Here is a 14,041-nt window from a genome sequence, read left to right as displayed (position 1 = left end):
AATTAAAGTTTTTAAGTGTCCTTTATAATAGTATTAAAATGTAAATTACCTAAGAAGAAATTTAAGGGAAGTTGTGCCATTGTACTAAAAACTATAAAATATTACTAAGATTTTAAATAAAGAAAGAAACATATTATGCTCCTGGAATAAAAAGCTCACACTTATAAATGTGTGAAATCTCCCCAAATATTTCATAGATTTAATACAACTTGAATTAATACCCAGATTTCTTTTTAAATTGTTTCTCAAAATATAGATATGAAAAGCTTCAAGAATATCCAAAGTTATATTGCAGAAAAGAATAAACCTGGAGGATTTACACTGCCAAATTTCAAGATTTACTATGAATAAAAGTAATTCAGACAGTTTGGTACTAGTGCAAAGGCAGCAAATAAATTATGGAATGAAATCCACAAACTGATCCCTACAGATGACTTTCATCATAGACTCCACTGCAATTCATAAAAGAAATAAAATGTACTTGGTTAATTGGATATCTATATCGATGAAAATAAACTCAATACCATAATTGGAATTTGATCATATATCTAAATATGAGAGCTAAAAGAAGAAAACTTAAAGAGGAAAACAGAAGAATATCTTATTGAACTTGGAATAAGGAAAGAATTCCTTGTCAGCACACCAGATCACTAGTTATAGAATTTTTTAGTTGCTAAATTTCACTTCATTGAAAGTCAGAACTTCTGTTTATCATAAAATCCTGATAAGAAAATAAAGAAAAGGCAACCTATGAATTAAGAGATTTTTCAGAATACACATATTTGCACTTCCCTGGTGGCTCAGATGGTAAAGCGTCTGTCTACAATGCAGGAGACCTGGGTTCAAGCCCTGGGGTGGGAAGATCCCCTGGAGAAGGAAATGGCAATCCACTCCAGTACTATTGCCTGGAAAATCCCATGGACAGAGTAGCCTGGTAGGCTACAGTCTATGGGGTGGCAAAGAGTCGGACACGACTGAGCTACTTCACTTTCACTTTCATATCTAGAAAAAAGTGCTTCTATAAATGAGAAAAAGGGAAACCCTACTTTAAAAAATAGGTTAAGAATCAAAGAGATAGTTGACAAAAGAGGAAAAAATGAAAAACAAGCAGGTGACATGGTAATAAACATTCTTACTGCTCAGAGTACTGCTAATGAAAACCACAATGAAGTTTCATTGCACACAGATCAGAACAGAAGGCCAAGACTACCAACACTTGGCAAGAATTTGGATCAACTAGAACTCTCTTCTGAATTCACTGATGGAACTATAAAATAGTACGACTTAAAAAAACAAAAAGGTTAATACCTATTGCAGCTAATCATAAGCCTACTTTACAATACAGCAATTCCACTCATGAGTATACATTCAGCATAAATAAGAGTTGATGCCCACCATAAAATATGTACAAAGATGTCATAGTACTTTATACAAAGTAGTGAATAACTAGAAAAAATATCCATCAACAGTAAATGGGTAAATCAGTTCAGTTCCGTCCCTCAGTCGTGTCCGACTCTCTGCAATCCCACGGACTGCAGCATGCCAGGCTTCCCTGTCCATCACAAGTATAATGTGCTATATTACTACAATGAAATATTACCACAGAAATTAAAAAAAAAACCTAGTGATGCATGCAACTGTATGGATGGAACTCAAAGATATAATGTTGAGTGAGAAAAATGAGACAAAAAAATCCATTCCATATGACTCAATCATGAAGCTTAAAAATAGGCAAAATTAACATGTGGTGATAAAAATCAAATATCAGGGAAAAGGAGCATTGTGGCATGAGAGTTGGAAACAATCTGTATTATAATAAATTGTGTGCATGTGTATGTGTGTATATATGCACAACACATAAATATGCACACACATGTTTGTGTATGTCTGTATGGATGTACTGTTTGATTTAGTTCAGTTCATTCTCTAAGTAGTGTCCAACTCTTTGTGACCTCATGGACTGCAGAACACCAGGCTTCCCTGTCCTTCACTATCTCCCAGAGTTTGTGCAAACTCATGTCCATTGAGTCAGTGATGCTACCCCAACCATCGTATCCTCTGTTGTCCCTTTCTCTTCCTCAATCTTTCTCAGCATCAGGGTCTTTTTCAATGAGTCAGCCCTTTGTATGTACTGTTAATATACTGTTATTGGAGTACTTTATATAACTTAAACCTTGAATACAAATTAAAAGATATGAGACTATTATAAGTAATTTTATATATTTCTAAATTTAGATGAAATGGACAAACTATACTTGGAAGCTGCAATAACATAAAATTGACATAAGAAGAACTAGAAAATCTTAAAACATTTAGATTTCATAAATAAACTGAATCTGTAAAACTTCCTACAAAAATACTATGCTAGAGAGCTGTACTGATGAAGTCTATCAGTATTTAAGCAAACGTATCCCATATATCCCAGAAAATAGGAAAAAAAAGAACCACTCCCTCATCTTATAAAGCCAACGTGGCTTGATACACAAACTGGTAAGAACAGAAATATTACTGACTTCTATCTCTTAATAATATAAATATATATAAAATAGTAATAAATTCATACCCTGTAACGTATGGATAGATAATACAAAAGGATCAAGAGGAGATTATTTCAGGAAAGGAAAATTGATTTAATACTAAAAAATAAACAATTGCTTGTAACACGATGCTGGGAAAGATTGAAGGTGGGAGGAGAAGGGGACGACAGAGGATGAGAAGGTTGGATGGCATCACCGACTCAATGGACATGAGTTTGAGTAAACTCCAGAAGTTGGTGATGGACAGGGAGGCCTGGCGTGCTGCAGTCCATAGGGTCACAGAGTCAGACACAACTGAACTGAATTGAACTGACTGAACATGATACTAACAGAATAAAGGAAAGAATTATATGATTATTTATAAATAGATACATCTGACAAAATTCAAGACCTCAAGGACATAATAGAGAAGGAAATGGCAGCCCACTCCAGTATTCTTGCCTAAAGAATCCTGTGGATAGAGGAGCCTGGTGGGCTGCTGTCCATAGGGTCGCACAGACTTGGACATGACTGAAGCAACTTAGCATGCATGCATGCATTGGAGAAGGAAATGGCAGCCCACTCCAGTGTTCTTGCCTGGAGAATCCCAGGGATGGGGGAGCCTGGTGGCCTGCCGTCTATGGTGTCACACAGAGTCGGACACGACTGAAGTGACTTAGCAGCAGCAGCAGCAGCAGCAGCAGCAAGGACATAACAATGAGTGAAGGAAGCCAGACACAAAAGAGCACACACTATTCCATTTTTATCAAATTCGAATATAGGCAAAACTGGTGGCATTATAAATCAATCAGGGCAGTCCCTTTTGATAATAGGAAGGTGGGAGTGACTGGGAGAAGGCATGGGGGTATTGATGTGCTCATATTGTTCTGCTTGATGAACTGGTTGTTGGTTGATTTACAAGGATACATTGAATTTGCAAGAACTCTTTGAGCTATGACTTGTGATTTGTGAAATTTTTTTGCATTATATTTCAATAAACATTTTTAAGTAGCTTATATTGCTTAACAAAAATACAAATTTGTGAGTTTTTTTTAAGCAGGATAAAACAGGTACCCTATATTCAAAACAATCCTTCTATTGTCATACAACCCAGCTATAGACTATGATGAATATTAGAAAATTAAAGTTCACTGCATAGAAATTTTGTCAATCATAAAGTACTACTTATGGGAACATACTCTTACTCCACTGCTAGGTATAAAGGAGATGGAGAGTTTTTCTAAAGCATTCTTCAAAGTTCAGATGCTTTTCTATTTGTAAGGGGCCTATTATGTTTCTGGAGACACACATTTTAAAATGAGTATCATGGGATGATAGAAATAAGTGTAGAAAATTTTATACAGCTTTTAAAATGTAAAACTGGCTTTTATATGAAGTATAATTGTCTTAAGAAATTTAAATCCAAAGGAAATAAAGCAAATGTCTTTAAAAATCTCCATAAGTGTAAATGTATAGCAGAGCATTTTATTATGTAAATCAATCCTGATACACATATAAATCTATGTGAGATGCTAAGATTTACATTATTGAGAAAAAATGGATACTCATCAAATCAAATAACATTTGTCAGTGAAGTCAAATATACAGAGTGATGGAGCCACATTATGTTGTATTTTAGAAGAATGAAATGTACTATTTAAATTTTGAGCTTTCTTATTCTTAGAGTTAAAATTAATTGAACATATACTATGTTCTGGGCTTCCCTGGTGGCTCAGATAGTAAAGAATCTGCCTGCAATATGGGAGACCTGGATTTGATCCCTATCTTGGGAAGATCCCCTGGAGGAGGTCATGGCAACCCAGTCCAGTATTCTTGCCTGGAGAATTCCCAAGGACAGAGGAGTCTTGTGGGCTACAGTTCATGGGGTCACAGAGTCAGACATGAGTGAGTGACTAACCACAGCACAGCACAGCATACTATGTTCCAGGTACTTTTCCAGGTTCTGAGGATGCATAAGCAACATTAGCTGAGATAAATTCTCTAGTCTGTTCACTAGCAAGGAGGAATAAGAACATGACAGCCAAAGCTTGAGTCTAAAATGAATTTAAGCATTTAAATCATAGCTGGCTCTCTTCCATGCAGTTTGCTCAGGTTAAAAAGTAATGAGCAAACAAATCAGTTTCCATTTATGCTCCCCTTCCCTGTGCCATGGTCCAGAAATTTCCTCAATGCAGAAACACAGGGTAAACATAAGCTTCATTTTATTTCCTTTTTCTCATTAACAATCTGAATTACCTGATTAATGTCTGAAAACAATTGTTTTCTAGTTGATTATGTTTAGAGGTTAAGCTCAATCCTTATTATTGTATGTAATGTTTATAAACATAATTCTCAATCTTTTTCTTTAACTATAGATGCTATACATTTACTCCAATAGACAACTAATTGATATGTGTAATGAAACTTCAGTGTAAATACTGGAAAAAAAAAGTAATGAGCAAAATGACTCAAAGACCAGATAATTGAAAGCTCAACTGCTAAAAGCAATTATTCCCAAATTTTAAAAGGCGTCCAAATCTCTGACATCCATAGTTTAAATGAGAACTTCTGGGCCCAGCCAGGAATCTGCATTCTCTTTTCTTCGGTTTGATTTGGTAAAATCCTGGGTAACTTTAGTGCAGCTAGTTTCAGGAATATGTTTGAAGAAACACTGACCTCCACAAAGGAAGCTAGTGTCAAAGATTCACTAAACTTAAACTCCATTTTTTCTTGCATCCATTTTTACTTCTAACTTGTAGGAAAATATAAATGATTCAAAATTTATTGTGGCTTTTATTTCTATTTGCAGTTAAAAACACAAAGGAAACTAATAAGCTGCTCATCTGATAGGATCACAGACAATATTTTAAAGATATTTGAAAAAAATAAACCATAGAGAAATAAAATGTAGTTTGTATATTTGCCTGAGGCATGTTTTTTTTTTTTTTTTTAAGATACTTAAAAAATCATCCTCATTTACCCTCTTAAGAGAAACTAAAGACACATACAAAGAAGGAATGTCTGGGAAAGAAGCCATGACTAGCAATGACCTGTTGGAAAATGATAAACATTTTTAATTACTACCATGTTTTAGCCATTTTCTATATCTCCAAATCCATTAGACCATGACTACTTTTATGTTTTAAAAGCATAATTCCATAAATCATTTTAATAATTTTTTAACTTAGATATGATCATAATATTTGTTCTTTGAATGATCCTTCCTTTGCAAGTTATTTTCTTGCTACGGTCCTTTTCTTTTTAATTTTGAGGTTGTTGAGATGAAAACCAATTTAACTGCATAAAGTCCTGTATCATTTTTTGTTGCCCTGCTGAGTACATAAACCTTTTCTATATGGATTAACTCATACCTTTGCTGCTGCTGCTGCTGCTAAGTCGCTTCAATCGTGTCCGACTCTGTGCGACCCCACGGACGGCAGCCCAACAGGCTCCACCGTCCCTGGGATTCTCCAGGCAAAAACTCTGGAGTGGGTTGCCATTTCCTTCTCTAACGCATGAAAGTGAAAAGTGAAAGTGAAAGTGAAATCGTGTCCGACTCTTCACGACCCCATGGACTGCAGCCTACCAGGCTCCTCCGGCCATCACTAACTCCTCACAAATCTCCGGTACAGCTACCAAATAAAGCTTACACTCTAAAGTTGTAGTTCTGCATACTTAACAAGAGGCTCACCTCGGTTGAGTAGATGTCTTTCTGCTGCTAAGGAACTGACTGAACTGTTACTGGTTTCATCAGCGCAATAAGAACTGTTAAAAGTATTTCCTTCAATTCTGTTACTACCATGGGGAAATGGAGTATATATTTTAAAATAGTGATGACGACGATGCTGATGGAAGGAAAATTCATTATCGTTATATACGTCCAATAAACAGAACTGGGTAGAAATAATAAAGGAAACGTCTAAGTGGTAATAATGGTAAAGAAATCACTATTTGAAACAATATTCACAACACACCATGTGTGCTCTGGAATGAAGATACAAGTTCAATAACATAAGAATGCTGCAAAAATTTCTTGGTTCTTTGACTCCTCTCTCGCTTACCAGAAAAACACATCTATAAACATTTTCTTAATCCCAAACACTTCATTCAAGAATCAAAAAATGGTAGCTAATTAATGAGTAATGGAAACACAGTTTTGGAAGATCTCAACCAGCTTAGAAAAGGGAAGGCAAGTTCAAAACCAAAATAGTAACTAAATAGAAGCAATGTAGTATTTAAGTACCACCACCCCCCACCCACAACCGGGCTCCTCTGTCCATGGGATCATCCAGGCAAGATTACTGGAGTGGGATGCCATTTCCTTCTCCAGGGGATCTTCTTGACCCAGGGATCGAACCGTGTCTCCTGCATTGGCAGGCAGATTCTTTACCACTAGTGCCACCTGGGAAGCCCTACATACATAAGCATTCCTATTTTTTTCACTAACTTCTGGCTCCTATTCACAAATGGACTTTACAATTTTAATAACTCTATATCTCATTAAAATATGTCATCTTATTTTTAGAAAATTATGATTCCAGGAAGATGTTGAAAGTACAACTGACATAGAACAGTAAATAATACCTTTATTTAATATCTAATATAAAACAAATCTAGTAGACAGTTGTTACACAATGGGGGCTATTTAATGCTGAGCTGTGGGATCTGAAACAATGTTTTTCAATTCACTTGAGGGAGTAAACCACTCTTAGATGTCAGATGCTTGGTGAGGCATTTTAGCATAATGGACAGAAATACCTAGGGAATTCCTACACAAAGCTGTGTCTCAAAGCCTGAGTGATGTCACAGTGAGTAATGATAGAAATTTGAGAGATGAGATGATGCTATATGAGCTTACAGGCATTTGTAAATGGGTTAGTAATGGCTGCATGACATAAAAGAGTCTTGAAGATAATCTAAGCCAACATTTCCCAAACTTGTTGTTGGAGATACTATTCAGTGCCTTGAATCAAAATTTATTTCAAAGAAATTACAACTAATACTCAAGGAATAAACTGATCACCTGGTAGGATTTGATACAATGATTCATGTTTTTGTTTATTTTTTATTCACAGAGCCATGTGGCTTGTGGGATCTTAGTTCCTGGACCAGAGATTGAACCTGGGCACTGGGCATTGAAAGCAGAGAGTCCAAACTACTCTGCAGCCAAGGAATTACCCATAATGTTGTTAAATTTGTAGAAATAACAAAACCAAGTGACAAAAGTGAAAATACCACTTTTCCAATTGCCATAATAGTTTGGGTTTGAAGGAAGTTTTTCTTCTATGGATTCAGTCACTTCATGCTTGTCCTGTATTGAAACACCACCCCCTCCCCGCAAAAAACAAAAACAAAAACATTGCAATTACTTCATGCAGAATGGAAACATACATTTATAAAGGGTCAAACTCAATGGAATGTTTGCTCCCAGTGTTACTCCTAATCAAAATTTTCTCAAAAACGGGTCAATAAAAGTGAAAAAGACAAAGCTTTTATATGCCAGTGTGTCATTCCTATTTGTAGGGCTAAAGAATCCACCTGCCAATTCAGGAGACACAAGAGATGCCAGTTCAATCCCTGGATGGAGAAGATCCCCTGGAGTAGGAAATAACAACCTGCTACATTATTCTTGCCTGGAGAATTGGATGGACAGAGAAACCTGGAGTCCATGGGGTCACAAAGAGTTGCACATGACTGAGTGACTGAGAACACATACACACAAAGTACTATACACAATATGATGCTGAACAACAAATTTGTAAATTAATATGGTGAATACCTAATTTCACTGCAATAATATTACTGAAAGTGAGTGGAGATGTGTCTGACTTTCTTGGAATTTTTTGGAGCAAAAAACATGTTACTCAGTTCAGTTCAGTAGCTCAGTTGAGTCCGACTCTTTGCAACCCCATGAAGCACAGCACACCAGGCCTACCTGTCCATCACGAACTCCCATAGTTCACTCAAACTCATGTCCATCAAGTTGGGGATGCCATCCAGCCATCTCATCCTCTGTCGTCCCCTTATCCTCCTGCCCCCAATCCCTCCCAGCATCAGGGAGTCAACACTTTGCCAATGAGTCAAATCTTCACATGAGGTGGCAAAACTATTGGAGTTTCAGCTTCAGCATAAGTCCTTCCAATGAACACCCAGGACTGATCTCCTTTAGGATGGACTGGTTGGATCGCCTTGCAGTCCAAGGGACTCTCAAGAGTCTTCTCCAAGACTACAGTTCAAAAGCATCAATTCTTCAGCACTCAGCTTTCTTTATACTACAACTCTCACATCCATACATGACTACTGGAAAAATCATAGCCTTGACTAAATGGATTTTTGTTGGCAAAGTAATGTCTCTGCTTTTTAATATGCTGTCCAGGTTGGTCATAACTTTCCTTCCAAGGAGAAAGCGTCTTTTAATTTCATGGCTGCAATCACCATCTGCAGAGATTTTAGAGCCCCCAAAAATAAAGTCAGCCACTGTCTCCACTGTTTTCCCATCTATTTGCCATGAAGTGATGGGAACGGCTGCCATGATCTTAGTTTTCTGAATGTTGAGCTTTAAGACAACTTTTTCACTCTCCTCTTTCACTTTCATCAAGAGGCTCTTTAGTTCCTCTTCACTTTCTGCCATAAGGGTGGTGTCATCTGCATATCTGAGGTTATTGATATTTCTCCTGGGAGTCTTGATTCTAGCTTGTGCTTCTTCCAGCCCAGTGTTACTCATGATGTACTCTGCATATAAGTTAAATAAGCAGGATGACAATATACAGCCTTGACATACTCCTTTGCCTATTTGGAACCAGTCTGTTGTCCCATGTCCAGTTCTAACTGTTGCTTCCTGACCTGCATATAGGTTTCTCAAGAGGCAGGTCAGGTGGTCTGGTATTCCCATCTCTTTCAGAATTTTCCACAGTTTATTGTGATCCACACAGTCAAAGGCTTTGGCATAGTCAATAAAGCAGAAATAGATGCTTTTCTGGAACTCTCTTGCTTTTTCCATGATCCAGCAGATGTTGGCAATTTGATCTCTGGTTCCTCTGCCTTTTCTAAAACCAGCTTGAACATCTGGAAGTTCACGGTTCACATATTGCTGAAGCCTGGCTTGGAGAATTTTGAGCATTACTTTGCTAGCATGTGAGATGGGTGCAATTGTGCGGTAGTTTGAGCATTCTTTGGCATTGCCTTTCTTTGGGATTGGAATGAAAACTGACCTTTTCCAGTCCTGTGGCCACTGCTGAGTTTTCCAAATTTGCTGGCATATTGAGGGCAGCACTTTCACAGCATCATCTTTCAGGATTTGAAACAGCTCAACTGGAATTCTATCACCTCCACTAGCTTTGTTCCTAGTCATGCTTTCTAAGGCCCACTTGACTTCACATTCCAGGATGTCTGGCTCTAGGTGAGTGATCACACCATCGTGATTATCTGGGTCATGCAGATCTTTTTTGTATACTTCTTCTGTGTATTCTTGCCACCTTTTCTTAATATCTTCTGCTTCTGTTAGGTCCATACCACTTCTGTCCTTTATCGACCCCATCGTTGCATGAAATGTTCCCTGGGTATCTCTAATTTTCTTGAAGAGATCGCTAGTCTTACCCATTCTGTTGTTTTCCTCTACTTCTTTGCATTGATCGCTGAGGAAGGCTTTCTTATCTCTTCTTGCTATTCTTTGGAACTCTGCATTCAGATGTTTATATCTTTCCTTTTCTCCTTTGCTTTTCCCTTCTCTTTTTTTCAAAGCTATTTGTAAGGTCTCCCCAGACAGCCATTTTGCTTTTTTGCATTTCTTTTCCATGGGAACTGTCTTGATCCCTGTCTCTGTAGAATGTCACAACCCTCTGTCCATAGTTCATCAGGCAGTCTATCTATTAGATCTAGTCCCTTAAATCTATTTCTCACTTCCACTGTATAATCATTAGTAATTTGATTTAGGTCATACCTGAATGATCTAGTGGTTTTCCGTACTTTCTTCAATTTAAGTCTGAATTTGGCAATAAGGAGCTCATGATCTGAGCCACAGTCAGCTCCCAGTGTTGTTTTTGCTGACTGTATAGAGCTTCTCCATGTTTGGCTGCAAAGAATATAATCACTCTGATTTCGGTGTTGACCATCTGGTGATGTCCATGTGTAGAGTCTTCTCTTGTGCTGTTGGAAGAGGATGTTTGCTATGACCAGTGCATTCTCTTGGCAGAACTCTATTAGCTTTGCCCTGCTTCATTCTGTACTCCAAGGCCAAATTTACCTGTTACTCCAGGTATTTCTTGACTTCCTACTTTTGCATTCCAGTCCCCTATAATGAAAAGGACATCTTTTTTGGGTGTTACTTCTAAAAGGTCTTGTAGTTCTTCATACAACCGTTCCACTTCAGCTTTTTCAGCGTTACTGTTTGGGGCATAGGCTTGGATCATTGTGATATTGAATGGTTTGCCTTGGAAACGAACAGAGATCATTCTGTCGTTTTTGAGATAGCATCCAAGTACTGCATTTCGGACTCTTTTGTTGACCGTGATGGCTACTCCATTTCTTCTAAGGGATTCCTGCCCACAGTAGTAGATATAATGGTCATCTGAGTTAAATTCACCCAAGGCAATGGCACTCCACTCCAGTACTCCTGCCTGGAAAATCCCATGGATGGAGGAGCCTGGTAGGCTGCGGTCCATAGGGTCGCTACGAGTTGGACACGACTGAGTGACTTCACTTTGACTTTTCACTTTCATGCATTGGAGAAGGAAATGGCAGCCCACTCCAGTGTTCTTGCCTGGAGAATCCCAGGGACGGGGGAGCCTGGTGGGCTGCCATCTATGGGGTCGTGCAGGGTTGGGCACGACCGAAGCGACTTAGCAGCAGCAGCAGCAGCAGTCCATTTTAGTTCACTGATTCCTAGAATGTCAACATTCACTCTTGTCATCTCCTGTTTGACCACTTCTAATTTGCCTTGATTCATGGACCTGACATTCCAGGTTCCTATGCATTATTCCTCTTTACAGCAATGGACCTTGGTTCTATCACCATTCACATCCACAACTGGGTATTGTTTTTGCTTTGGCTCCATGCCTTCATTCTTTCTGCAATTATTTCTCCACTGATCTCCAGTAGCATATTGGGCACCTACCATCCCAGGGAGTTCCCCTTTCAGTATCCTGTCATTTTTCCTTTTCATACTGTTAATGGGGTTCCCAAGGCAAGAATACTGAAGTGGTTTGCCATTCCCTTCTCCAGTGGACCACATTCTGTCAGACCTCTCCACCACAGCCCTCCCGTCTTTGGTGGCCCCACACGACATGGCTTAGTTTCATTGAGTTAGACAAGGCTGTGGCCCGTGTGATCAGATTGGTTAGTTTTCTGTGATTATGGTTTCAGTGTGTCTGCCCTCTGATGCCCTCTTGCAACACCTATTGTCTTACTTGGGTTTCTCTTACCTTGGACGAGGGGCATCTCCTCACGGCCACCCCTCCTGACCTTGAACGTGGAGTAGCTCCTTTTGGCCCTTGTGCACCCACGCAGCTGCCGCTCCTTGGACCTGGGGTAGCTCCTCTCAGCTGCTGCCCTGACCTCGCTCCTCTCAGCCACCACCCTGACATCGGGCGTGGGGTAGCTCCTCTCGGCCCCTCCTCTGCAGACGCAGCCTGGCACTCTCGGTCGCTGCCCCTGACCTTGGTCGAGGGGTAGCTCCTCTAGGCCATGCTTCTGAGCGGTCTGTCGCAGCAGCCGGCGTGATTGTGCGTGGTCCATTACAGTGAGTTCAAAAGAATGTCTAGCACCCACTAATTAGAATATACTAAGGAGAATCCCATCTCTTAATCCAATATACCGAGTCTTGAAGGTAAAAAGAATCTTAGCAAGAATATCTAGAAGAGTGTATATGAAAAATATCAAACTTCATTTTTTTATATATATATATATATGTATATATATATGTATATATATATACACACACACACAGATGTTACAGTTCTCATTTATAACGAAGTGAGATGCTCCTACCCATCAAGAAAGCCAAATAAATCTCATTTACAAATCAATTTGTTCAAAATATATCAGGCATTTATTATGCCATGCACTTTATTGAGGAGTAAAGATTCAACATTTAAAACATGGTTTTGCAAAATGCTTGCAATATTAGAAATATATGAGTAAATCAGTAGTGAGAGTGAAGTGTGATAAAATATAAAATTTGGGGATTGGCTTTAAAGAGATCTTTAGAACAGGAAAAGCTGCTAGCCATTTTGAAACGCTGCAAGATTTGTAAATATAGATGGCCAATCGAAGAGATTAAAAATTTCTTGGCATTCCACCTTTATATATTCCAATATACTTTTCTGATAATAAAAGCAGCAAAATTTTAAGGGTCTAGAAGGAGACTAGATCTTTCCAAATACACAATATTTTAAGATGGCCATTTTAGAATAGTTACTTGCTGAAAATATTCAGTTATATACTGAGAGGTTCAATAGCTTCTTGTTGGTTATGTAATCTGACCTGTAGAACAGACTGGATAGCAAGAGGTAGTTTGTTTCATCCATTATTTAAAACAGATTTTCTAGCAGTACACTCTGAGTTTAAAATTCGTTTCAGGTGTTGAAACTTTCTATGATGTTTTGCTCCATCAACTGCCACTGAAAGTGACATTTCCTCTATTTATAACTTACTTTGTTTCCCAAGACACGCCTAAGAAACTTTAGGCTAAGGTCAATTGTAAGAAACTTATATCCTTGGGCAGAATATAATTACCAGTTACTTCTGAAACTAAATTTTACTATAGGTATTTCCCTTGAAATGATAACACCAATGATAACAATTAAGGTATAACTTTTCCCTTACATCTAGTTAGGAATATTAGATGTGTTCAAATAAATAAATTAGCGATTAAATGTATTGAGAATTTTTTCAAGTGGTAATTCAAACTCTAAATTTCAAATTATCCAACCTAGTAGACCTTTTAAAGAAAAAAATATATAAAGAAAACAGATTTTCTATATGTTTGATATATTTCAAAACTCCCTTGCCCCTAACTCATGATTCCTCCCCAAAATAATCATAGGTTTATATTCTGTTCCACATGTAGCATACTATTAATACTTAAGGGTTGGGCTGGGATGTTTGTATAATCAGTTATAAATTGAAATGAGTTTAAAAACAGCCCCTGACACCTCACACCCCATGAAGATGTCACTGTCTAAGAAAAAGAAAAACAGAAAATAAATGTTGTTGAAGCTATGGAGAAATTGGAACACTTGTGCACTGTTAGTAGGAATGTAAAATGGTATAGCTACTATGGAAAACAGAAATCAAAAACAGAATTACCATAAGATTCAGCATTTGCATTTTTGGTATCTATCCAAAATAGCTGAAAGCAGAGTCTAGAAGACTCTTAGGTTCATAGCAGCATTATTCACAACAGCCAAGAGTCCATCCAGTGTCCATCAACAAATGGATGGATAAGTACAATGTAGTATATACAGACAATGGAATACCATTTAGTGTTTAAGAGGAAGAAAGTGTTGACATGATACAACACGGATGAC

Source organism: Bos mutus, chromosome X (genome assembly GCF_027580195.1).
Source record: "Bos mutus isolate GX-2022 chromosome X, NWIPB_WYAK_1.1, whole genome shotgun sequence".
Classification (NCBI taxonomy): Eukaryota; Metazoa; Chordata; class Mammalia; order Artiodactyla; family Bovidae; genus Bos; species Bos mutus.
Note: the sequence above shows the minus strand (reverse complement) of the source record.